At 45.4% G+C, this 25720-nt stretch overlaps 1 long non-coding RNA gene across 2 annotated transcripts in view; it reads left to right on the top strand.

The window, feature by feature from the left end:
* Positions 1-21138: 21138 nt before the first annotated feature.
* Positions 21139-25720, top strand: part of LOC144617343 (uncharacterized) — a 30219-nt gene continuing 25637 nt past the window's right edge. For both annotated transcript variants that reach the window (XR_013557745.1, XR_013557744.2), the window contains exon 1: positions 21139-21221. This is a non-coding gene — a long non-coding RNA (uncharacterized LOC144617343). The remainder of the gene's footprint in view (positions 21222-25720) is intronic.

Genomic DNA, 25720 nt, shown 5'->3' with positions numbered 1-25720 from the left:
GTGTGTGTGTGTGTGTGTGTGTGTGTGTGTGTGTGTGGTATTGCTGCAAGAGATAGATGTCTATGATAGAAGCAGGTGCGTCTTCAACTTGAGCTGGAACCACCCTAAACAGACCCCTTCCCCCCAGGTCTATCCTTGGGGGCCTGCCATCAGCCTGTCTGGAACCTGGAAGGTTGAGAAGCAACATTAGCATCTGGCTAGTACTAAACCCCAGGGTCAATGACTCAAGTTCAGGAAATGCACTAAAGGTGAGAGAGGAATTGATGATGGTCTGCGGAGCTTTGTGTGTTAGGGGGGGACCCTCTGGGTCAGGCTGATGGTCTTCAAGAAATGGCAGGAAATTCCGGAGGGGAAAGTTTGGCGAGAATTTTTGGACGGAGGCACTTTTCTGATGGCAAACGAACCAGTTGGGACTCACTTAGGATGTCACCGTTGTGAGCAAACCGTACGTGCTTTCCCTGTGAATTTGGAAGAGTTTTATTCAACCCGTAGCTGCGCCCTTTCCTCTTCATGTGGATCATTTTCTTTTGTAAATTTTTCCAGCCTTTCAATAGAAATTCATATATGCTGGCATAGGTGTCTCAGGCTCAGGCAGATGAAAGTGCCTTTTGATCACGAAACGGGTGGCCCAGTCTACCTCTTTTGACATCCGTGGAGAAGAGAGCAATTTCCTATTGCAGATCAATCTCCTGGTCCCAGAATTCTACGTGGTAACTGACAGCCCAGGGACAGCGGCCGTGAGGAGTGAACTCGCAGTACTCAGGGACGGCTTTCAAATGGACAGTCCAAGAGGATTCAAGACGTATCCTTCTGCTTCCCAAACCAGATGTATGAAGACACTGGAAAGAAAAGATCTCTTTTCTGTCTATCCAAAGGAGTTGAGAGTGGGAAGTAGATTGGCCTATGTCTGGGTTTATACCTAAGGTAACTGAATCAGTCAGCTATTGTTGCAAAAGAAACTAACTGATGCCGATAAATGTATGAGTGGGTCAGAAGAAAACTTAGGTGGGAAAATTTATAAACCTGCATAAATATGAGATGTATTGCGACATTTATGGATATGTTCTTAATTCACAGTGCGTAACCATCATGTCAAAATGAGAAATAATAAAGTTAAGTTTGAAAGTGGATTTTTTACAACTAGATGGCAAAGCATCGTGTTTTCTTTATACTTGGAATAACTATAGCTGTGCTGAAAGATACAGTGTACATCAGTATCACCAGGCCAAGTTTTTAATTAAGTAAAATGTTTTCCCTTATAAAGAGAATTTTATTCTTCTTATTAGTATACTCATGTTGCAAAAAAACGCACTCAGTTATTAGTACAGGCATGCCTTGAAGATGTTGTGGATTTGGTTCCAGACACCGCGAATAAGCAAATATCACAAACAAAGCAACTCAAATGAATTTGTTGGTTTCTAAGTGCATATAAAATCACCTTCAAAGTCTACGGTAGTCTGTTAAGGGAACAATAGTATTATGTCTAAGAAACAACGTACATGACTTCATTAAAAAAATACCTTATTGCTTAACACACTAACCATCTGGGGCACCTGTGTGGCTCAGTCACTGAACCTCTGACTTCAGCTCAGGTAGTGGTCTCAAGGTTCGCGGGTTCAAGCTCTGTGTCAGGCTCACTGCTGTCAGTGTGGAGCCTGCTTCGGATCTTCTGTCCCCATCTGTCTCTACCCCTTCACTGCTTACCCTTTATCTCTCATAATTGAATAAACATTAAAAAAACAAAACACTAACTATCATCTAAACTTTCAGTGAGTTGTAATCACTGATCACAGATCACCGTAACAAATATAATGAAAATGCAAACGTTTGAAATATTGACAAAATTACCAAAAGGGGACACAGAGACATGAAGTGAGCCAGTGCTGTTGGAAAAATAGTGCTGACAGGGTTGCTCGACGCAGGGTTGCCACAACCTTTGTTGTGCAAAATAAAACGAGGTATACCTGGATTAGATTTTGAATTTTGTCAATAAAACTCTCGTAGAAATTTGTTTTCTCTTACGTAAGTAGCAGCATAATACCTTTGACTTTGCTTCTTCCCGCTCAAAACACGGTATTTCGTGGTGCCCGAGTGGCTCAGTTGGTTAGGCCACGGTCTTTGGCTCAGGTCATGATCTTGCAGCTCGTGAGTTCAATCCCCACATCGGGCTCTGTGCTGACAGCTCGGAGCCTGGAGCCTGCTTCCGATTCTGTGTCTCCCTCTCTCTCTGCCCCTCCCCTGCTCGCACTCTTTCTCTCTCTCTCTCTCAAAAATAAATAAACATGAAAAAAAGATAGTGTTTCTATCTAATCCTCTGTAGAAGAAGTTGGGGTCTCCTGACCTAAATATAGATGGATGTATATCGTGCTTATGAATTGGAATATTCCATATTTTTAACCTGTCAGTTCTCCTCACACTGATCTGTGGGCTCAATGCAACTGGCCTGAGTGCAACTCTCTTGTGCTGCAGTAGAAGGAGGCCTGTCCCCTTCCCTCAGAGGACAGAGGTAGCAGTGGGGCTGGCCAGGAGCCATACGATGCACACACTTTAAGCAGAGACAAGAATACTCAGTGAGCCTGAAACAAGCATAGATATTCTCACCCAAGGTGGTAAGCCCAAGGCAGGCTGTGTGGACTCTTTAATTCTTGGTAAGGAAATACTCCAGGTCCAAGCCCATTTGTATGCAGTCGAGTGGGAGAAAGATTATCCTCATGAGAATGCCTTTCCCAGAAAATATGTAAAATATAAGCTTTGGCCTATACCTTGTATCATATAAAAAAATTAACTCAAAATAGATTTACAGACTTAAACTTGTACTCTAAAACTGTAAAGCTTTTGGGGGCACCTGGGTGGCTCAGTCAGTTAAGAGTCTGACTTCGGCTCAGGCCATGATCTCACGGTTCATGAGTTTGAGCCCCACATCGGGCTCTGTGCTGACAGCTCAGAGCCTGGAGCCTGCTTCGGATTCTGTGTCTCCCACTCTCTCTGCCCCTCCCCAGCTCATACTCTGTCTGTCTGTCTCTATCTCTCTCTCAAAAATAAATAAACACTAGAAAAAAATTAAAACTATAAAGCTTCTGGAAGAAAACAGAATAAAAAGTTGTGACTTTGAATTTGGTAAAAAAAAAAAAAAAATTAAATATGATGCCAAAAAGCATAAGGAAGCAAGCATAAAGAACATATTGATAAATTTGAATTCATTAAACTTAAAATATTTTGCCTTTGGAAAGTCTCTATTAACTAAATGAAAAAACAAGCCAGAGGCTGGAAAAAGCCACCTGGCCAATCTCAAGTGGTCTGCCTCTTTCTTTGGTTTCTCCTTGCCTTCCTCATACAGGGGCCGGTTTGCAAACCAACAACTACACAGAGTAATATTTTGTGGTCACAACATAAGTTAGAAATCAAGAAGAGAAAAGGAGAGATATGGCAAAGTCCCCCAAAAGTGGAAATAATGAAATAAGTGAAGATATAAATATAACAAAATTTGTAGGATGTGGCTGAGGTAGATCTTAGTGAGAACACAGAAGCTGACAAAAGAAGAAAGATTCCAAATCAGTGCTTGAAGTTTCCACCTTAAGATGCTAGAAAAAGAATACCAAATTAAATCTGAGTGGAAGAAAGAAAAAAAATCAGAAGTAAAGGAAATAGAAAGTGAATAAGTAGAGACAATCAATAATACCTAAGCTAGTATTTTTTTTTAAAAATGACTAATCAGATAGAATAGCTTTTATTGATCAAGAAAAAAGAAAAAAGACACATATTATCAGTACCTGAATGATACAGATCACTACAGACCCTACAGACATTCAAAGAACGATAAAAAAATGTGAACAAACTTACGAAAGAATATTACCAACAAATTTACGTTAACAAATTTGACTGCCTGTGTGAACTAGATAAATTTCTTGAAAACACACACACTATCAAGACCACTCAAGGAAAAACAGAAAATTTGAATATTTCTGTATAAAGTAAAATAATGGAATCAGTAATTTAAAATAGCCCTACAAAAAAAAAAATCAGTGTGAGTTTGGTGGTGAGTTTTGTGAAACATTAAGAGAAGAAACAATACCAATTCACCTCCAGAAAAGAGAGGAGGAAAGAAAAATCCTTAACTCATTTTATGAGGCCAGCATTACTCTAATACCAAAGCAAGACAATGACATCCATAAGGACAGAAAACTAGAGATTGATATCCTTTATGAATATAGGTGCAAAAATACTTCAAATTTTAGCCAATTTTATCCAATATTATGTAAAAATGATATATGCCATGACAAACTAGGTCTTACCATGCAAATGCAAGGTTGGCTGAAAATCCCCAAATCAGTTAATATAATACATCGTATGTGATGTGCAGAATAATGACCTCCCCCCCAAAGATATCCATGCCCTAAATCTGCCAAACCTGTGGTTAGATTACCCTACATGCAAAAGGGACATTGTAGATGTGATTCAGATTAAACATCTTGTTATGGGGAGATTATCCTGAATTCTCTGGGCAAACCTAGTGTAACCACAAGACTCTCATAAGTGACAGAGGAGGGCAGAGGGGCATATGGCTATCAAGGAGGAGGTCAGAGTAATTCAATGTGAGAAGGACTTGACCCACCTTTGCTGACTTTTATGGTGGAGAAAGACGGTCATTAGCCAAAGAATGTGGGAGGTTCTAGAAGCTGGAAAAGGCAGGAAAATGGGTGCTCTCCTAGAGTTTCCAGAAAAGAAGGCGGTTCTGCCGACACCTTCATTTTAGTCCGGTGACATACACTTCAGAAGGCTAAACAACAGAACTGGAAGAGAAGACATTTGTGTTACTTTAAGCCACTGAGTTTGTGGTAATTTATCATAGCAGTAATACAGCACGTTTATGAAATAAAGGTGAAAAACATATAATCGCCTCAATAAATGCAAAAAACTTTAATACAATTCCACACACTTTTGTGATACAATCTCCTAGCAAGCTAGGTATAGAAGGGAAGTCCCGTATGATAAATAGCATCTTCCTAAAGCCTACGATTAGCGTTGTATTTAATAGTAGAGGAATGAATGTTTTCCACCCGGCTGACAATGCAAGGATGACCACTTCTCTTCAAGCTTGTCCTGGACATGTCCTAGCTAGTGCAAGAGGCCAAGGTAAAGAAACAGAAGGTCCACACGTTGAAAAAGAAGTTACGTTGTCTTATTTGCACGGGGTGTGATTTGGCAAATACGAAAGAACTAAGGAAGCTACAAAAAAATCTACTAGGGCTATCATGTGAATTTAACAAGGTTACAGGCTCCCAGAGCAACATACAGAAATCAGGCGTATTTCTATATGCTAACACATAATATAAACAGAGAATAAAAAAATTCCCTGGGCAATAACATCAACAACAAAATACTCTGAATTCAGCTTAACAAACGATGTGCAAGACCAGTACATCGAAAACCACGAACCATTGCTGGGGACGTTGAAAAAGACCAAGGTAAATGGAAAGTACACTCAATGTTCGTAGATCAGAAGCCTCAATATTGTAAAGGTGACAATTCTGCTCAACTTGACCATAGATTTCATGCAGTCTCAAGGAAAAGTCCAACAACCATTTTTAGAAACGATGAGGTGACTCTAAAATTCATATGGAAAGCTAAAGTACCTGGGAGAGGCAAAATGGTTTTATAAAAAACAAAGTCCGAAGAATTGATACTACTTTATTCTGGAACTTACTATAAAGTTCAGCAACTAAGAAGGAAGGATCCTACAGATAGATGGAATAATAATGAGAAATCTAGAGAGAGAGCCACACAGAGATAGTCAATTGATTTTTATCAAAGATCTCAGAGGGGGGATAAAAGTCTTTGCAATAAATAATGACAGAATGACTGGACATCTGTGTGAGGAGAAAGTACCTTGATTGTTACCTTCTACACACGTAAAATTTATTCAGAATTTGTTGTAGACTGCTATACGAAGACCAGAGCGTTTGGTGTTAGGTATGGACTTTACTACTTTTATTCCTTATTGACTTTTACTTTACATACAATCCTAACAAACTTGCTTATTTGGACTTCCAGCCCACAGCAAGTGAGAATGAGTGGAGTTTTGGGAGAATACCTACTAACAGCACACATATGGTTGATAAAAATCCCCACAACCCTGTATTTATTTACTGTACTATATTCAATAACCATGATTCACCATTAACAGTGTAAATTATGTTCTTTGTTCTTTTTTTTTAGAAAGATGGAAACTATGCTGTGTATTTTAGGACAATTTCTATTAAAATAGCTCAATAATTTAACTCTTATGCTAGATAAGGAAGTTTTCTTTTATTATTTTTTAAAATTAATTAATTAATTTGTTTTTTAATTTACACCCAAGTTAGTTAGCATATGGTGCAACAGTGATTTCAGGAGTAAATTCCGGTGATTCACCCCCTACACAGAACACCCAGTGCTCATCCCAACAAGTGTCCTCCTTAATGCCCCTTGCCCATTTAACCCATCCCCCCACCCACCTCCCCTCCAGCAACGCTCAGTTTGTTCTCTGTATTTAGAGTCTCTTCTGTTTTGTCCCCCTCCCTGTTTTTATATTATTTTTGCTTCCCTTCCCTTATGTTCACCTGTTTTGTATCTTAAAGTCCCCATATGAGTGAAGTCATATGGTATTTGTCTTTCTCTGACAGACTAATTTCGCTTAGCATAATACCTTCTAGTTCCATCCACATTGTTGCAAATGGCAAGATTTCATTCTTTTTGATTTCCGAGTCATACTCCATTGTGTGTGTGTATATATATATATATATATATACACACACACACACACACACACACATACATACACACACACACACACACACACACACACACACGTATCACGTCTTCTTTTAGATGAAGTTTTGATTCTCTGGAGGTAACTCATATATGAACAGAAGCTGATAATTCCAAATGACCAAGGTACTAACGTAGCACCAGGATATTAACATAGGATGCCTCTCTTCCTCTTCTCCTCCGTAAACATTTTATTTTATTCATGCTGTTCAATATCTTTGCATAACATGGATCTGCCTTTAGAGCCAAGATTCTGGAAAGTATTTTTACCATAGCAGGTGTCTTTGGGTCTTCTGCAGAGAACTCCCTCAGACAGTATGTGGATTTTGAACTGAAATGGCTCATAGAAAATCATTGTTCCTGCTTCAAAAATTCCAACTAGAGTGGGGCTTTTGTTCAGGAGACAGAAGGGGAATCATAAGTGCCAGTGGAATAATTCAGCCTAGAAGCGATTAGGCATTCTACGCACTGAGGTAAGGTGTGAGAGAAAAATCGTGGTCAGTCTTAAGTCCTCTGTGTTATAAGCTCCTGGCTGGGTTACCAGTTTGATGAGAAGGGCAGCAAAACAGGCCTTTTTTGAAGGCAACTTCAGTGCCCCTGGCGTTGGGCCCGACACCTTTGTTGTGTACTAGGAGTGTGTATGAGGCACCCAGCAGCTAAGGCCAAAAAGGGGAAGAAGCTCCTGGGGGAGGCTGGCTACACTTCTGTTGGAAGTAAGATCCCCGAAGCCGGTAGGAGGCCAGCAAGGTAAACACCCAAGACACAAAAGCAGCTGGGTGGATTTTCAGATCAAATTCTGCAACGGGGCTACGTGTAGGCCAAGGGGAAAGTGGGTGCTCACCTGCCCGGTATTTGAGAATAGGTATCGCCTACCTGCACATGAGTAAATGACTCCAACAATGTAAGACAGAAGCAAGGGCCTAATCAGATGGGCATCTGCCACGGTCACTGAGTTGGTCATCGAATGCGGTCCACTCCTTCCGCAGGTGGTTAAGAACGTCGATCTTATAATCACATCCACTCTCCACCACTGTAGTTGGGGTGAGTCAGGCAAGGGCGTTCACATCTCTGATTCCAGGACACTCATGTTTGAAATGTGGTTCACAGTCGCACCTACCCATGGGGTTGTTGTTTGAGATTAAAAGAGGGAATTTGTCAGCACGTTCAAGCACTTAGCCCAGTGTGCGGCACAGAATAAACACCTGCTCCGTGGTGGGAGGTGCCTATTTACGTGAGGGTCTCGTTCTGGATCCTTTAGTCTGTTTTGTTTTTCTTGCTGTTCACACCAACACCATGTTGTTTGGGTTGCTGTCGTTTTATAGCATTTCTTGACATCAGGTAACGTGGGCCAACTTTATTCTTGTCTTATTCTTATTCCAAGTTGTTTTGTCTGTTCTAGGTTCTTCACATTCCCATACAAATTCCAGGGTCCGTTTATCAATTGCTGCAAAAAAAGCTTCTGGGATTGTGATTGGGATCGCACTGACTCTACAGATCAATTTGGGAGACATTTACATTTTGATAATATTGTATAAAAGAGCTTTCTCCTTCCCTACGTCTTTCATGTCAGCAATGTTTTATGGTTTGCAGTGTAGAGGTTACTCATATCTTTCGTCGTATTTATGCCTAACTTTTTCTTATTGTTCATTGCTAATAGATAGAAGTGCAGTTGGCTTCTTGTGTCTTTAATGTTTATTTATTTTTGAGACAGAGAGAGACAGAGCGTGAACGGGGGAGGGGCAGAGAGAGAGGGAGACACAGAACCGGAAGCAGGCTCCAGGCTCTGAGCCATCAGCCCAGAGCCCGATGCGGGGCTGGAACTCACGGACCTCGAGATCGTGACCTGAGCTGAAGTCGGACGCTTAACCGACTGAGCCACCCAGGCGCCCCTCTTGTGTCTTACTAAATTTACTTATTAGCTCTCAGCTTTTTTTGTCTGTTCCATAGGATTTTCTGTGCAAATGATCCTGTCATTTGTGAATAAACGGTTATACTTCTTCCTCCCCAAACTAAATGTCTCTTGTCTCCCCTTGCCTGACTGCACTGGCCAGAGCCTCGAGTCCAAGGTCAACTATGAATGTTGAGAGTGGACACCCTTGTCTCATTCCTGATCGTAGGGGTAAAAGCATCCTGACTTTCACCGTTAAGTGTAATGTTCACTGTGGGGTTTTTTTTGGTACATTCTTTTATCAGATGGAACAAGGTTTCTTCTGCTCCTAGATTGCAAGAGTTTTTATTTTTTTTTAAATCAGGAATGGATGTTGGAGTTGGTTAAATGCATTCTGCATCTATTGAGATGGTCATATGGTCTTTCTTTTCTTTCTTTTTTTAGTTGGTTAATATGGTGAATTGCATTGTTTTTTGAGTATCAAATCAATATACATTCTAGGGATGAACCCCACTTCATTATGATGTGTTACCCATTTTATATATTATTGAATTTGATTTGCTAAGTTAAAAAAAACTTATTTATGAGGGATATTGGTCTATAAGTTTTCTTTCCTTGTGATGTTCTTGTCTGGTTTTAATATCAGGGCAATGCTGGCCTCCAAAACTGAGCTGGGAAGAGTTCTCTTCTCTTCAATTTTCTGGAAGAGTTTGTGTAGAATTGGCATTCCTTATTCCTTAAATGTTTGATAGAATTTACTAGTAAAGCCATCTGGGCCTGGAGGATTTTTCTGTAGGGAGATTTAAAACCTAAAATTCAGTTCCTTTAATAGCTGTGGGGCCATTTGGGTGGATTCTGGTCTTTTAAATTGTTTCCTACAACTTCCTGCATCTTGCACCCCGGGCCTGGGGAGCTGGAAGATTCTAGTTCTTCTGGTTCTCCCGTGGCGAGGACTATCCCTAATCCCCCTGGTTCTTCTTTGACCGGAATCCCGAGATACCTTATTCATATGCTTTTTTCCAAGATGTTGCAATGGGGATGCCCAGGGTTGATGCCATTTCTTTGTGATCTGTGACCTTATTTGTAATTGGTCCCGATTGCTTTTGCTTGCGTCTCTGGGGTGTTCTGATGGATCTACTATTTTCGGCACAAACTCTGATGTTTTCTGTGGTCAGGAGACCCAGGGAGAACGTTGGAGATCCCTTCTATTAGAACCCAGTGTCCTTGGTTATCAAGAATCTTGATCAATCCAAAAATGCAAGAAGGAAATGGCGGCTGGTACTCTTGTCTACTTAACATGCGAGAGGGTGGCTGGCCTCGAAGAGAAAGTGAGCAAATGAGTTTTCCTCGCTCTCTTCTCATCTTCTTCGGCTGTAATTCTCCTTTTCGAGGACTCTCCTCATTGATCAATGTGACAAGCCTCTGATGGCCGGCAAGAGATGGGGATATTATAATTGCTTATCTTGTAATCCAGTGGCTATCGTCTCTAATGGCCATCAGAATGGTCTGCAAGTCTCATCAAGACAGATTGCTGGGTCCGCTCGCAGAGTTTCTGATTTACTGGGTTCGGGGTGGGGCCTTACAGGGGAAGCAAGAGAAGGCTGCAGGATTGCCAAGTACCTGAGACCACAGACCGTCACGAGCGCAGCAACCTGTGGAACGATGTCTTTAATAGGTGAGGCTGTGCCGGCTTCCTTCTGGGTAACCATGGTTACCACAGGCTCTCTTTCTCTCTGCCCCTTTCGGGATAGCACAGGGAGCAAAGCCTCAAGCCAGAGGAGGGAGCAGTAAATAGGGGTGAAGCAGCCTCCTCCAGCTTCCCTGCTGGAGGTCTGGGCCAGGGTCGGAGGGAGAGTCGGTGGAGTAGGCACAGGTGCGTCTTGAGATTGTGAATTAAAGATGTGGTGCTCAGAGGGCGCGCGGGTGGCCCAGTCGGTTGAGCATCCGACTTCGGCTCAGGTCGTGGTCTCACGATTTGTGAGTTCGAGCCCCGTCTCTGGCTCCCTGCTGTCAGGCTGTCAGCACAGAGCCCCCTTGGGATCCTCTGCCACCCTCTCCCTGCCCCTCCCCCACTGCGCTCTTCCCCCCCACCCCCCCAAGAAAAAAGATGTGGTCCCTCTGTCACTGTAGCTTCCGGTATTGACACCCAGTTGGTGGCTGGGCGCAAAGAAATGCAGTGGCTCATCCATGCACACTGACTGCCTCCTTTAACCTTCTGGTGGCAGGGGAGGAAATCCCAGCACTGGGGGACAGCGGGACCCCTTCTTCCAGCACTGGGATCTCAGAGAACTGGCTTGAGCCCCTAACACTCGTTATAGCCTGCGACCTCTGGTCCTTGCAGGCACAGAGAGGGTGGTGTCTCCCCCCCCACCCACCCACCCACACCCCTCGGGGGGGCAATTATAGGCAGGCAGGGAGCTCTCAGAGCACCTTGCCCGATCGGGGAGGCAGGTGGCTTCTTATGCCTTTGGGATGGGCTGGGCTTCAGGAGCCCTGGTCCGTAGAGGTCTTGTTCTCAGGAGAGGGAAGCAGGACAGGACAGGGGAGAGACACTGAGGAAGGGAGTAGGCTCAGCTGCAGGCCTGCTTTGGCCTCATTCCTGCAGTGAGATCACACCATAGAATCAGCCCCGCCTCCTGGAGAGATGGTGGCTCCTGATCCTGGTGTCAGTCAATCATCGGCTGCAGGCTGGGGAGGGGAGGGTGGCCTGTGTCGACCCTCCAGAGAAGGGGAGCTGTGGACACTTACTGGTCCGCACCCGAGGGACGTGTGCACTGACTGCATGACAGGGATCCGTCCGGGCACGGCACTGACAGCATCTACACCTGGTGATATTTTTATACATTCTCTGAGCAGTTCTAGAATTTGGGGGCTGCTTCAGTGTGATGGTGATTGCTTTAATCGAAACAATGTCCTTCCTTCGTATTCTCCGGGAGCCACTGCTCTTGATAACTGTATTATTCATCTTTGCAGAATATTTCTCATCTCCATGTTGGATTTCTAAATTCTTAGATTACTGATTTTTGCCGTTGGTTGTATAAAAACAAATCACTTCTAGATAGAAAACAAGCGTTCTTTTCTCCTCCCCCCCCACCCAAGCCTTAAAAAAACTTTCAAATTGAATAAGATATGTTTGAATTAATAAAATCTCTACCTGAGAGGCCAGAAACATCTGGTACAGATTCTTCTGTCTTGATATTGGCACAGGGCTTTGACAGATGTCTTCCCTGTCCATAACCCATGAGGGTAAGAACAGTGGGGAGGGGGCCAACCACTGAGCCAAAGTTTGGCTACTGTTAAAGAGACATTATTTTGAGACTTGTTAAAATGGTAAAGGAGATTTTATTCAAGACTATGGCAATGGGGGAGAGAGACTGAACCCAGTTCCAAATACAGCAAAGACACTTGGGACATGACTGATGAGCAGAGTGACGGGGTCAGTGGATGGAAAATTGCCAGGGGAGCCGTCCTGGGGAGGGAGACTCTTGGGAAAGGCAGGACAAGAATTTAGACATCAAGGGGGAGAGATGAGGAATTTGATCAGATATCAAGGGTAGGGGATTCAGTAAACTGACATAGCAGGTGCATTAATTATGTCTCTAATTTTTGTAGGTATCTTACGATGTTTTGACATCGCTCAGGGATTTTACAGTCCTGGGGAGAGACTGTGTCTCCCAGGCTCAGCTAATTGTTGGGGGTGGTGGGCTGCAAGCCTGGAACTTGACTTTCATGAGCAGATACGTGGTCCAAAGCCGTGCTCCCCAACCCCCGCTTCTTATCCAACTCTCACCCAGACACCCAATACTTCCCTGCTCTAAATCAGCCCAAGGCCAGGTACCTGGCGATTGGAGACCACCGATCTATCCAAAGCCTGCTGAAGTTATTCAAACTAATTAATCCTAAACTGTTACTGTGCCTTGCTCTGCCTTCCTTGCAGAGACCCTGAGAAAGTCTGTGGTCAAGGTCTTCCCCTCACTCCTGCTTCCGCTTCCTGACCCAAACTTGCTGGGCCTCCTGTGACCCTATGTAGCAAGCCATCCCTCTTGTTTCTACGGGAACTGTGAATAACATTCAGCTTTTCTTTCTAGGGCACTGACTGACCTCTCCTTGTCATCATTCAGTGCCTTTATAAATTAAGACCTGGCCACAGGACACCAGGATTCTTTGCTAACACCGGGCTCAGGAAGGCTGTGCCTAGTTGCTAAGAGGGCTCAGGGAAGCCTGACTAAAGTTTGGTCAAGGACGGTGTCTCTGTCGCCACCGTGTGCCCCTGCAAACGTCCCCAAGAATGTGTTCCTGAGCCTTCAAGCTTCAAAACAAAGGGGCTAATAATTAATAATCATGAAGTGAGTTGGCCTTGGGGTCCTGGAAGCATATTACGAGGTAGACAAAATCTGAGTAGCAGCTCTGACCCAGAGGACTTTGATGGACGGCGGGGCTCAGTCTTCCAGAGCACCGAAGACAGCCTGCTACCCCCAGCGTTACTCAGAATCACGGGGCAGCATGAGGAATTAACATCTGAAGGGCCTGGAATACATGACATGGCCTTTCAGGTGTATACGGTCCTAACGTAAACATTTTCCACTTTCGATCCTTCTGTCGTGTTCCACATGATGCACTTAGAGACGTGGAGCTTGCTTGTTGAGAGGAGCATTGGGCACTGACGGCCAAGGGTAGCCTCGGTCTTGCTGGGGCGGGCTGGGGGTGGGGGGGGAGGAAAATGTGCTCCAAAGAACCCCGCAGTGTTGTTGAAGATTTCCAGGGAAGGCTTAACTGCAAACAGCAAGAAAATAATATGTTTTAAATACTATCCACCTCTTCCCCAAATCTGTGAAAAACACCCAGCAATCTCGAAAACTCTAAATCTCCTGTTTTTTTTTTTTTTTTTTTTTTTGGAATTATCATCCTCAAGCTGCTTTAGAAAAATAGCTTATACAGCACTTATCAGAGTGAGAGCCCGTGATGGGGTTCATTTGCTGTTTTCCATCACTGCATATTATCAGTTGTGAGCCCAAGATCTCCAGTTGTCAGTGAGAAGTCACCACTGATTCACCTGGCTAGTGCCCAGAAAACGTTGAGTGTAAACATTGATATTTCTTTTTTTTTTTTAATGTTTATTTATTTCTGAGACAGAGAGAGAGAGACAGAGCGTGAGCGGGGGAGGGGCAGAGAGAGAAGGAGACACAGAATCTGAAGCAGGCTCCAGGCTCTGAGCTGTCAGCACAGAGCCTGACGTGGGGCTCGAACTCACAAACCGTGAGATCATGACCTGAGTCGACGTCGGCAGCTCAACCGACTGAGCCACCCAGGCGCCCCAACATTGATATTTCTAAAATGTACGCAGTGATGTATGTTACTGAATGAAAGAAGACAGTCTGAAAGGCTGTCTGTTGTAGGACCCCCACTACGTGAGAGTGTGGAAAGGGCAAAACTATGGAGACAGTCAAAAAATCAGTGGTTGCCAGGGGCTGACAGATGGAGAGAGGGTTGAGTACTCAGAGCACAGAGGATTTTTAGGGCAGCGACACTATCCTGTGTGATATTACAAGAGTAGGCGCACATCATCACACGTGTATCCAAACCCACAGAACGCGCGACACCCATAGTGAGCTATAACGTAAACTACGGACTTTGGGTGCTGCCGTGTCCATGTGGGTTCATCGGTTGTAAGAGGCATACCACACTGGTGGGGGTGTGGATAATGGGGAAGGCTGTGCATGTGTGAGAGCAGGGGCTATGTGGGAAGTCTCTGTCTCTTCTGCTCATTTTTGCTCTAAATCCGCACCTGCTCTAAAATATGGAGTCTGTTAGAAAATGTCCGCAGTGCGTTATGTCAGTGGGCGTGAGGGCTGCGGACCAAGGGGAGACGGGCCATGGCTCGAGGCCATGGGAGCTTTGCTTCTTCCCCACCCTGCGTGTTCTCCTACGTGGACTTGGTGGCCCAGCCCAAGTCTCTCCTGGTGCAACCAATTCTCACGCACGGTAGTTGTGTTCTCTCAAGTTGCCGCAAACACTGAATTCGTGAATAGCGAATCCATCTTTGCTTCCAGAAGGCATTATGGGCTAGGTTCCCGGGGGACTTTGGTCACAACCTCTTCATCGACAGATCAATACCTAACCTTGTTTTATGTGTGTGTCTGTGTATTTATTTATTTATTTATCTTTACGTTTATTTATTTTGAGAGACAGAGAGAGAGAGAGAGAGAGAGAGCATGTGCACGAGTGGGGGAGGGGCAGAGAGTGGGGGAGGGAGAGAGAGAATTCCGAGCAGGCTCCACACTGAGCGTAGGGCCTGACACGGGGCTCGATCTCATAAACTGTGAGACCATGAGCTGAACTGAAATCAAGAATCAGATGCTTCACTGACTGAGCCACCCAGGGGCCCCATGTGTCTGTTTAAAGACACCTTATTTAATACATATTGTTGATTCTTTAGCGTGGAGCTCATGGCCAATGGCACTATCACTTTTGCCTGAGGGAAGCTTACTTAACACACATATTTTCTTCCGCAGGCACATATGGCCTTCTTGTACTCAGGGATCCGCACAGCACTTCAGCACCACACGTCACGCGGAGCCATTTTAAACCGCAAAATCACCAATAAAAAGCATAAAAGTGCAAAACGGCGGGGTTGGCACTGAACAGACGAGGAGAAGGACACTTGTCTGCAGTGTGAGAGCGGAAGCGAGAAGGCAGAGTATTACCTTGTTCAGCCCCAGCTGGGAACACGAGTACCGGGCGAGTCAAATTTGTCCCCGCTCTGCGCACGCCCGCAAATTGCTACTAAACGCCACGGCGTTGGTTTTGTGGCCGCAGATAAATTTAATGGGGCAGGTGAATTTGCGAATACCGAAACCTGTGAGTAACGGGACTCTGTGTGCTTCGGGTCTGGGCGGGGGCTTGGTGCCTCACTGATGCTCTACCGTGTTGGTTGTCCAGGAGCCTTGGCATAAGTCCAGTTTAGAAGACCTGGAAAACTTGGGTGACGTGAGAACGAGGTTAGAACGTGGTGTGGGGGGTTTGTTCGGAGAAGAGAACATTTCAGTTCCGCGTCTCTACGGGCCGTGAGAAGAAACCCAGTCTACGGCCTGCAAAGGCCAAGGAGCCCAGCCCGTGTTGACGTAAGGCTCCGGCTCATTTCTCTCTCCGTTGGCACGAGAGTCCAGATCAGAGAGACACCCCGTGCGCTTCCCTGAGTGTCCCCTGGCCCTTATCCACAGGCTCCCCCCATCCTCTGCCTTCCAGTACTTTTCATTCATTAAAGGCTGCTTCTGTCTTGACTGCTGAGGAGCTTTCTTAAGTACCAGTGACTTTGTCTTGCCTTTGGGAGTGATCATAATTCACTGTATCGCGGCTGTGGCCGTCCAGGGTGGCCAAGAGAGTGCACCTGTAATCGTGGCCTTCCATCCCATACCGTGTCTGGGAAAGATGTGAATAGATACAGTGAAAACAAGCCAAGGCTTTCGATAATATACATTGCTATAATAAATTTCAAACAAGCAAAGGGACACAAGGAAACTTTGGGAGGTGACGGATATGTTTACTACCTCAATTGTGATGGTATCGTGGGGGTGCAGATGTCCAAACTCATCAGGCTGAGTACGTTAAATACGTGCAGTGTTTTTTTATATCAATTGTACCTCAATAAAGCTGTCAAAAATTTTGATCAGCAATTTATTTTTAGTGTTTATTTATTTTTGAGAGAGAGAGAGAGAGAGACAGAGCATCAGTGGGGGAGGGGCAGAGAGAGAGGGAGACACAGAATCCGAAGCAGGCTCCAGGCTCTGAGCTGTCAGCACAGAGCCCGATGTGGGGCTCGAACTCACGAACCGTGAGATCATGGTCTGAGCTGAAGTCAGACGCTTACCGACTGAGCCACCCAGGTGCCCCTGCCCCGTATTTTTATTAGCTAAGTCTGTCATCCCTATCTCTCAGGAATCCCAGAAGACCTGGAAAACTTGGGTGACGTGAGAACGAGGTTAGAACGTGGTGTGGGGGGTTTGTTCGGAGAAGAGAACATTTCAGTTCCGCGTCTCTACGGGCCGTGAGAAGAAACCCAGCCTACGGCCTGCAAAGGCCAAGGCTTTACGTGAGGTAAAGGTCACAGACCTTACGGTGGTGTGAGAATCAGGGAACGAGTTGGCCAGTGACCAACTGTGAGGTCTCAAGAAAGTTAGCTCGCCTCTGGGCCTCTGTTTTGCCATCAGTGAAATGGACGTGATTTCTAGCATCTGCGGCTCTATGAGCTTGTCACTGAGAACCAGAGTGGGGACCTTGTTTCTGGATTCTTTCTTCCTGCCTGGTAATGTGATAGTTTAGGAGTTCCCACAGGGAGCTCAGTGAATAGATGTGAATGTACATATTTATTTTTCAGTAGAACTTCTCAGATGCTGAAAGAAAGCCCACCCATCTGGGCCCAAACAGCTTGCTGCCTTGGCAGGAAAATTAATTTGTAGAAAATCATTTCAGTGCTTTCTCCCTCACCTCCCTGCCGGGCCCGGATGCACAGGCTGTTACGAGCAGGTTCTCTGAGAAGACGGGGTGGCGAGGTGTAAGTCCAGGGCTGTAAGTCACCCCTTTCAGCAGAGCCACCGGCTGAGTCCTTGGGCTCCACGTCCCCCTAGATGGTGCTCCGTGAAGAAAGGGTAGCTCGTGAACTGGGCCTCTGGGCCACGGGGATTTAGGAAGTGCTGACAAAATTCTGGTTCTCTACCTCCGGCAGACCCAGAACAAGACCCAGGTTGTGCATCTGTGAGCACGTCCTCGGCTGTGGGGTGTCACCGCTCAGACATGAGTCTGTGCTTTCCACACGGGTGGCTGGTGGGCCCGTCCCTGGCGAAGCCGTGGTCTGTGCTGTGAACAGAGGAACCCGTGTGGGGACGGTGGGGGGGGGGGGTGTCGCAGAGTCGTGGAATTGGAACGGGGTGGCGAATGTGGTGATACGTTTGCTGCGACAACCCCCATTTCAGAAAGCTTAGACAGCACTGCCCTCCTGGTCTGAGCAGAAGCCCAGCTCCCCGGGGAAGATTTCCCAGCACTTGCGGTCATCCAGAGAAGGCCTTCCCTGCCGGTGGAAACCCCATCCGTGAGTGGTGGCCGGGGCACTGCAGCCGGCACACTGCGACCCTTCCACACTCATGGACTGGAAGAACAAACGTTGTTGAAATGTCTATACTACCTAAAGCAGTCTACACATTTAATGCGATTTCTATCAAAACACGACCAGCACTTTTCCGCAGGGCTGGGACAGACAATCCTAAAATTTATACGGAACCACAAAAGACACCAAATAGCCCAAGCCATCCTGAAAGAGGAAAACAAAACTGGAGGCATCACGATTCCAGATTTTGAGCTATGTTACAAAGCTGTTGTCATCAGGACAGTATAGTGTCACAAAAACAGACACATAGATCAATGGAACAGAAGAGAAAACCCAGATGGTGTTAGGAAAACCAGACGGCAATATGCAATGAATGAAACTGGACCGCTTTCTTACACCATACACAAAAATAAATTTTAAATGGATGAAAGATCCATATGAGACAGAAAACCATCAAAATCCTAGAGGAGGACATAGGCCATGACCCTTTTGGCCTTAGCCAGAGTAACTTCTTACTAGACACGTCGCCAAAGGCAAGGGCAACAAAAGCAAACATGAACTGTTGGGACCTCATCAAGATAAAAACCTTCTGCACAGAGAAGGAAACAATCAACAAAACTAAAAGGCGGCCTGTGGAATGGGAGAAGATATTTGCAAATGACGTATCTGATGAAGGGGTGGTATCCAAAAGCTGTAAAGAACTTATCAAACTCAACACCCAAAAAACAAACAAACAACCCAGTCAAGAAATGGGCAGAAGACATGAATAGATACTTTTCCAAAGACATCCAGATGGCTAACAGACACATGAAAAGATGCTCAATATCCTGCATCATCAGGGAGATACAAATGAAAACCACAATGAGATCCCACCTCACACCTGTCAGAATGGCTAAAATTAAGAACACAAGAAACAAGTGTTGGCCAGGATGTGGAGAAACGGGAACCCTCTTACACTGATGGTGGGAATGCAAACTGGTGCAGCCACTCTGGAAAACAGTATGGAGGTTCCTCAGAAAACTAAAAATAGAACTACCCTACGATCTAGCAAGTGCACTATTAGGTATTTACCCAAAGGATATAAAAATACAGATTCAAAGGGGTACACGCACCTCAAAGTTTATAGCAGCATTATCAACAATAGTCAAACTATGTAGAGATCCCAAATGTTCATCAACTGATGAATGGATAAAGAAGATGTGGTGTGTGGGGCGCCTGGGTGGCTCAGTCGGTTGGGTGTCCGACTTAGGCTCAGGTCATGATCTCGCAGTCTGTGAGTTCGAGCCCCGCGTCGGGCTCTGTGCTGACAACTCAGAGCCTGGAGCCTGTTTCAGATTCTGTGTCTCCCTCTCTCTCTGTCCCTCCCCCATTCATGCTCTGTCTCTCTCTCTCTGTCTCAAAAATAAATAAACGTTAAAAAAATAAAAAAAAAAAAAAGAAGATGTGGTGTGTGTGTATGTACGTGTATTTATATACACATATATATATGTGTATATATTTATATGTGTATATAAATACACGTACATACACACACACACACACACACACACACATATATACACACACACAATGGAATAATACTCAGCGATCAAAAAGAATGAAATCTTGCCATTTTCAGTGATATGGATGGAGGTAAAGGGTATTATGCTAAGCTAAGTAAGTCAGTCAGAGAAAGAAAAATACCCTATGATTTCACTCATATGTGGAACGTAAGGAACAAAACAGATGAACTATATGGGAGGTAGGGGGAAGAGAAGAGAGGGAAACAAACCACAAGAGACTTTTAAGAATAGAGAACAAACTAAGGGTTGATGGAGTGAGATGGACGATGGGCTAGATAGGTGATGGGCATTAAGCAGGGCACTTGTGATGAGCACTAGGTGTTGTATGTAAGTGATGAGTCTCTGAATTCTACTCTTGAAACCAACATTGTACTGCATGTTAGCTAACTAAAATTTAAATAAAAAAATAAAGCCTACGGTAACAAATGCTCTCTGAGATTCTAAGTCTCTTGTGCATCTTAGCGGACAGGTGGGAAGAGACAATCAAGTCATTTTGTTCAGAGAGACAAGTAATTTTTTATATATGTATATTGCATGCAGTATTTGGGGCGTACTCATAGTAAAAGTATTTTTGTTGATCTCCAAAGGACAAACTGGTTGTTGCCAGAAGCGTTTATTTTGATGAAGTACAATGATGAATTTGTCCTTTTGTGTTGTTTTATGTAAGAAAATCTTTGCCTTAGTCACAAAGATCTGGATTATGCATGTCGGTCTGAGATCTATTTTAGGTTCATTTTTGTGTGTGGCACAAGGTGCAAATTGCATTTTCTGTTTTTGCATATGGAGACCTGATGGTTCAGCACCAATTGGTGAAAAGGGTATCCTTTCTTCACCCAATGGTCTTCACCCCTTTGTCAAAAATCAGTTGTCCACTTATGTGTGGGTCTAATTTTGGACTCTGTTCTGCTGTGTTGTTTTATGTGCCTAATTGTACACCAATACCATCCCGTTTTGGTTATTGTAGTTTTAAACGAGCTCTTGAACTCAGTAAGATTAGTCCTCCGAGTAAAGCAGAAAACTGAAACCTTCAGGGCTTGGGGGCCCTAAGGGGCAGAGAGAGGTGGGGGATTAAAAAAATGTTTATTTTTGAGAGAGGGAGAGAGAGCATTTGGGTGCACGAGCAGAGAGGGGCAGAGAGAGGGGGTGACAGAGGATCTGAAGCAGGATCTGCGCTGGCGGGATTCAAACTCACAAACCCAAACTCACAAACCTCAAGATCATGACCTAAGTCAAAGTCTGACGCTTAACCTGCTGAGCCACCAAGCGCCCCTCCAATTTGCATTTCAGAGAACAGAAGTTTAGCAAAGTAGAGGGACTGGCCCGAGGTGCTAGTATATAATGGAGAAGAATCTGGGACCCAGCTCTAGGACAAAGGAAAGGAAAGAAAACAAAGGGTCACCTGATAGAGATCACAGCCACACAGGGCAGTTTGCAAATATCTTAGTAAATTACATGGAAAAGGCCGTCTTATCAACAGCCTAATCTCCAGAAACCCATAAACTCAGTTTCCTGGAGCCCCTAATATCACCCTCCTCTCCATAGTGATGTGGGGAACAAAGGCGGAAGGAAATGGCAGGTAAAATTAAATTTCCTTATAACCTGCAGCCCACTGACAAATACTCGAGGCAAATGCAGAGTAGAACATTTCTCCAGGCACCCCCTGCCTTCCTTTTGGCACCAAAGAATTCTTTCTTGGAGGTCAGAACCTTAGCAAAATTCTCTTCTAATGATCAAATAATGGTAATAACAATGAGAGCTGACATTTTGTGAGTACCCGTTATGGCGCTAAGCATTTAACATGTAGTATCTCACGGAACAGCGCATCTGTCCGCGATGCCGTTTTATTCTTCTGTATTCGTGGCAGGTGAGGAAACTGAGGCACAGAGAGGTTGAGTTGCGTGTGCAGGATTGTAGGGCTGCTAGGTGGCTGGGCTGAGATACGAATCCAGGGCGGCTGGTGGCAGAGCTTGTGCCCTAAACCTGCGGTTTTCAAAGGGAAGCGCAGCATTGGCATCTAGCCAGCCGGAGTGGGTTAGAAATGCAAATTATCACCCCTGCAACTTGGTGTGCTTACGTCTTCACTGAGTGATAAATAATCACAGAGGCTGGGTGGTGTGTGTGTCTCTGATTCTCCGTCAAACTCAATGGCCATGACTTCAGGGGAAGGAGTCAAACTCAATGGCCATGACTTCAGGGGAAGGAGTAATGCGTACAGAGGGCAAGAGTCACCTACACGTGAAATGCACGGGCTTGGGAGATAGGTCAGAGCCCAAGGCAAAGGATTTTACCCCTCCAGCCTATTCTTTTTTCCTCCTCTGTGGCCTGGTGATAACCCTACGACCTGCTTCCTAAGAGGGCTCTCAGCTTGAAGGATACAAGTCAAGGAAAGTAATTAGCATAGGATCCAACCCGTAAAAAACAAGGACTCAATCAAGTTACATTTCTGATCCTTGTTGAGGAGGGAGCATAAGGCAGGCTGAGGGCAGAATACAAACTAGCACCTGCTGGCCCCCGTCCCCGCCCCCCCGCAGGGCGGGATCTGTGTGATATTCTTCAGGCACCCCTGGCTGCCCATGAACAAAGGAAAGGAAACAAATGGTTAACTGGTAGAGATCACAGTCATACAGGACAGAAGTCTCCATCAGTTTGCAAATATCTTAGTAAATTACATGGAAAAGACAATCTTATCAACAGCCTAATCTCCAGAAACCCATAGACTCAGTTTCCTGGAGCCCCAACATCACCCTCCCCTCCACAGTGATGTGGGGAACAAAGGCAGAAGGAAATGGCAGGTAAGATTTCATTTCCTTATAACCTGCAGCCCACTGACAGCACTTGAGGCAAATCCAGAGTAGGATTTTCTCCAGGAACCCCCTGCTGTCCTAATGTTGATGATTTAGTAGAGGGAAAACAACCTCAGTTTGACCATAGCAAGGCTGCAGGTAACTTAGGCTCTTCTTTAGCAGATTAAAGACTTTCTCCAAGCCTCCTTTTTGACTTAACCTCCCCCAACTCCCTAGTATATAATCAGTCACTGTGCACAACCCCAGTGTAGCTCTTTCTGCCCACGGGTCCTGTCCCTGAGCTTTAACAAATTCACCTTTTTGCACCAAAGACGTCTTCAAGAATTCTTTCTTGGCCATCAGCTCCGAACCCCCACCATCACCCCCAAAACCTCATCATTATTACTTATGTCCATTTAAACACTTAACTCAAAGGCTGACCACAGACCGCCACGGAACTCCCCGGATATATGTGTGCATCTCTGCCTGGTAGAGGCAATGAAATACGGGGATGCCCAGTTACATTGACGTTTCAGATAAACAAGTAACTTTTTCAGCATCAGTAGGTCTCATGCAATATTTGGGCCCACTTACACTAAATTTTTGTTGTTGTTGCTGCTATCTGGGTTAAATTTAACTGGGGCACCTGGGTGTCTCAGTGGGTCAAGTGTCTGACTCGGCTCAGGTCACGATCTTGATGGGGTTGGGAAATCGGTTGGGATTTGGAGCTGACGGCCAAGAAAGAATTCTTGAAGACGACTTCAGTGCAAAAAGGGGAATTTTTATTAAAGCACGGGGACAGGACCCGTGGGCAGAAAGAGCTGCACTGGGGTTGTGCAGAGCGACTGCTTATATACTAGGGAGTTGGGGGGAGGTAAAGGCAAGAAGGAGGCCTCCAGAAGGACTTTCATGTGCTAAAGAGGACTCCTAAGTTACTTGAGGCCTTGCTATGGTCAAGCCAAGGCTATTCTTCCTCTAGTAAGGCATTAACATTGGGAAGGCAGAAACGTTCTACTCTGGATTTGCCTCAAGAGTCTGTCAATGGGCTGCAGGTTATAAGGAAAATATCTTACCTGCCATTTCCTTCTGCCTTTGTTCCCCACAGCACTGTGGAGGGAGGGTGACCTTGGGGCTCCAGGGAACCCGAGTCCATGGGTTTCTGGAGATTAGGCTGTTGATAAGATTGTTTTTTTCTTATAATTTGCTAAGATATTTACAAGCTGATGGAGACTCCTGTCTGTGACCTCTGTCGGTTGACCCTTTGTTTTCCCCTTTCCTTTGTTCCTGGGCAGCCAGGGGTGCCTGAGGAATGTCACGGGCATCCCACCTGGGGGTGGGGGCGGTGTTTGCAACACCGTGGCAGCCTGCCTTATGCTCCCTTAGCAGTCTCCCAGTTAGTGAGTTCAAGCCCCGCTGACAGCTCAGAGCCTGGAGCCTGCTTCGGATTCTGTGTCTTCCTCTCTCTCTGCCCCTCCCTTGCGTGTGCTCGCTCTCTCTCTCCCTCTCCCTCTCTCAAAAGTAAATAAGTAAACATTAAAAAAATAAATTAACTAAATTTTATTTGGTAAATCTGGCAATCTTACTACCTGAACAACATGACTCTTTGGAGAGAAGGAATTGCCTCTGCGTAGTGGAGGAGGGTCCCCTGTCCTGAATCTAAGCCACGTCTGCTTGCGTTTGGGGTGGGGGCTTGGGATGTGTTTGTGTCACCTGGAAAGAGGCAGCGTGGCCAGAGACTAGCAGGCCTCCATTTTTACAATATTCGGCCACATGTTATGAAACCCCAGAGACAGGTTGAAAAGCACAGGGCGGTTAAGGGACCCACAAAAAGTGGCTGCAATTTGGACTGCTCCGGCTGAAAAATCAAAGCAAAGAAATCGACTGCTTTGTTGTGGGAGGCAAGGAAAGAAGGAAATCCCCCCACCAGCAAAAACAAACCCAAACAAGCCCCACACAGACGTTGAACCCGGCGTGGATGTATTCGGGCTTCTGGAACATCTTGATGTGAAGCTAGCGGTTCTGTTCTATAAATCTGAAGCGCACATAACTCGCGCTGCCCCGATGAGGACATGGCGGGACACTTATGCGGCGGTTCAATGGCATTAATTGCAGAGCGGAGCCGTATTACTTCATTAACCTGAGAACGTGGGCTTCCGTTAAAAATCCACCTCTTCCAGGTGAGCCTGTGTTCCAGAACAGCAGAGTTGTAAACATTTAAAGGCTGCAAATTGTTGATGGCCACCGCCAGTGCTTCTGACAAGCAGCAAACTGGGCGACCGGGTTGGAAAGCCAGGAAGTCGGACAGCGTTTTGATCCGCGTAGGTGGCGATGTTCAGAGTCCGAGGGAATGTGGCAAGTTCTTTCCCAGAACCACAGACCATGGAGTGAGACCGGGTGCCAACTGTCCCCACAGGCTGGCCGGTGTCCTATCTCCCTGCACGTCCCCAGGCTGCATCCAAGCCCCGGTCCTCAGCCTCTGCCCAGGTCACAGGCAGGAGAAGGAAGTGGGCATCTGAGCAGAAGCCACTCTAGGCAGAAATGAACATTTCACAAGGGAAATCGTGCATTGCAACCTCATTTATTCTTCCCCCTCCCTGGTCAAATGTTTTTTTTTAAGGCTGATTTCCTTCTTCTTCGCTGGGATTGTCTTATGTAATTTTAGCTGCTGGAATAAGAACTTAATGTGATGGAATGAAAGGCAATGTGCCTTTGTTTTCTTAAAAAGAAGGAATGTTTGCCATGTCTTATTTATGAACACAATAAACCCGGCTCTGCTGGGGAGAGATGTGACGGGGAAGCAGCAGATGTACGGAGAAAAGGACATGATGTTTATAACATTGTGAGTGAAACATTGAAAACGGGCGAATTGTAACAATCCGTCAGCAGAAGGGACATATGCATTGCTCGGAACTCGCATGCGCGTGTCCCAACTTCTTTGCCATCGCGCTCAATGTCGAGCTAAGTGGTAATGGGGGCATTTGATGTGAAGCTGGTGTTTTTAAAGGAAGCGTCACATGTGCTCGTGCACAAGTAAAACGCGAACGAGGAAACTGTGCCGCGTCTCGCTTCTGGAAGCTTTTTAATCAGAAAAATGCCATTCTCCACCTGTCTCACCGAGGGTGGGGGGGGGAATGCTGTATCCAAGGAGAGGATGTTTTGATCTTAAAGGGTATCGTGCAGTCACACCCCTACGTATTTCCCCGGAGCAGGGGAAGCACACGTCCACACAAGGACTTGCTCGAGAATGTTCATTGCAGCCCAAACCCAAGAAATGACTCTAAAGGCCATCAGGTGGGGAATGGATGGCTAGCTTGTGTGTTCACAGAGTGGAATATTACTCAGCCGTGCAAAAGAAACAGACTGTTGACACATAGAAAAGTGCGGTTGAATCTTAAAAACAGTATGCTCGCCAAGTGAAGCCAGGCACATGTCAAATCCGGAGAGAATATATTCAAGAGAATATTGCAAAGGGGGGGTGGCTTGTGCCGCAGGGAGACCGTTCCGACCCTAAGATCAGTGAGGGTGTCAAAGGGTAAGCATGCAGGATTCTTCTTGATCGGGAGGAGTGAACAAAGCCCGA

This window comes from Panthera onca, chromosome C2 (assembly GCF_046562875.1).
Source record: "Panthera onca isolate mPanOnc1 chromosome C2, mPanOnc1 haplotype 2, whole genome shotgun sequence".
Classification (NCBI taxonomy): domain Eukaryota; kingdom Metazoa; phylum Chordata; class Mammalia; order Carnivora; family Felidae; genus Panthera; species Panthera onca.
Note: the sequence above shows the minus strand (reverse complement) of the source record. Positions and strands in the feature narration are given on the sequence as shown.